At 32.7% G+C, this 1,874-nt stretch overlaps 1 non-coding gene across 1 annotated transcript; it reads right to left on the bottom strand.

Moving 5' to 3' along the window:
- Positions 1-268: 268 nt before the first annotated feature.
- Trnak-uuu (transfer RNA lysine (anticodon UUU)) lies at positions 269-341 on the bottom strand. Its single transcript has one exon. It is a non-coding gene; the product is annotated as a tRNA-Lys (tRNA).
- Positions 342-1,874: the final 1,533 nt, after the last annotated feature.

Genomic DNA, 1,874 nt, shown 5'->3' with positions numbered 1-1,874 from the left:
AGTAATATATTAAGAACATGCAAGTTTATTTACTGATTTATTCGGCATATCTATGTATTTTTTGTATTTCTTTTAACTATTTTGAGTTGCTGTTATTACTACAGACACCCTACTTCTACTGCTGTTACTACTTCTACTGCTACTTCTATTACTAAATTACTATTTCTACTACTATACTATTACTATTGTTACTACTGCTACTAATGCTGAAAATTAAGGTGGATTTGTGAACTTGACACTAGTTTAAGAAAAAATAAAAAACTAGAACCGCCCGAACAGGGACTTGAACCCTGGACCCTTAGGTTAAAAGCCTAATGCTCTACCGACTGAGCTATCCGGGCTGTGTAAGGAACACGATGTTAGATTATAATAATCCTTGTATTACTATTATTATTATTGTTATTATTATTATTATTATTATTATTATTATTATTATTATTATTATTATTATTATTGTTATTATTATTATTATTATTATTATTATTATTAGTAGTAGTAGTAGTAGTAGTAGTAGTAGTAGTAGTAAAAGATTATAATAACAGCAACAGCAATGACACTACTACTACTACTACTACTACCACCATCACCACCACCACTACTACCACTACTACCGCCACTCCCACCACCACTAACAATAATAATAATAATAATAATAATAATAATAATAATAATAATAATAATAATAATAACAATAATTAATAATAAAATGATTATCACAGTTTTAGTAATAATAAATAATAGTAATAATAACAATACTAATAATAACATACAAATAAATTAAAGGAGTATAAGAATCCTTTAAGTGCAAGCGTGGCAGGGTGATAAAAGGAGGAAGTGTCCACAGGGCGGCGGTAAAGGCGGCCGTAAAGGAGTTAAGGAAGGGAAGGCAGGAGGTGCAGATGAGATGTGCGCCGAAATTCTCAGTGTTTTTTTTTGGGGGGGGGGTTAAATGCAATTAAGTTGATATAAAACATAAAACTTTTGGAGGGCGGCGGGAATTAAGGAAAGCAAGGCAGTATGCAAATTTTAGTACGAGGAATATTGCCAAGTGCTAGTGTTATGGGGGAGAAGTATTACAGGGCAGTGAATTACGTAGATATTAATGGAAGAAGTGTTGAGGGTGAAGTAAAAGTATTAGTGGCTGATTTAAGGGGAGATATTAAAGTTACGAAGTGATATTGAAGTATTATAGGGCAGTAAATTGTGTAAATATTGATGGAAGAAGTGCTCGGGGTGTAGAAGTATTGGGCTGTCCTACTCAAGTGGTTTTAAGGGGATATATTGAAGTTAAGGAACGAGGAATATACATCAGAGGACGCTGGGGTTATGAAGGAAGGAATGTATATATCGCAGGGCAGTGAAGCCAAGGGACGGAGAGTAAGTTATTAAAGTAGTATTGATGGACGTACAGTACAAGTTATACAGGGTGAGACCGTTTATGAATACTAAAGTTAGTGTTAGTTATAAATGTATTGGTAAAGTTGCTTAATTTTCATAAAAATTATACAAGCACTGCTATTCGTTGTTTATATAGAAGAAAGAGAAGCATCGGACTTAAGAGCATAAGATGATATGGATGATGTAAATAAGATCTTTATGGTTAGTAGTCTAGAAATAATTGAAGTTTTGTTGTGTTTATGGTAAAAAGAGACATGATGAACATTATTTACTTTAATTAGCGGCATTGGTGATGAAAGGGTAATAATGTGTATGTATCGGGTGGAGGTGCTGGGGAAAAAAAAAAAGTAACTAGCAATAATGAATCTCACGAAAAAGTTGCGTATTGCTCGTCAGATGCACCTATGTTACTCACTCATTTAATTTGATATTTCTTTTAATCATTACATAATACCTTGTGCAAGTGTTAAGTACAT

This window comes from Scylla paramamosain, chromosome 6, assembly GCF_035594125.1.
Source record: "Scylla paramamosain isolate STU-SP2022 chromosome 6, ASM3559412v1, whole genome shotgun sequence".
Lineage (NCBI taxonomy): Eukaryota > Metazoa > Arthropoda > Malacostraca > Decapoda > Portunidae > Scylla > Scylla paramamosain.
This window is presented reverse-complemented; position numbering and strand designations above follow the sequence as displayed.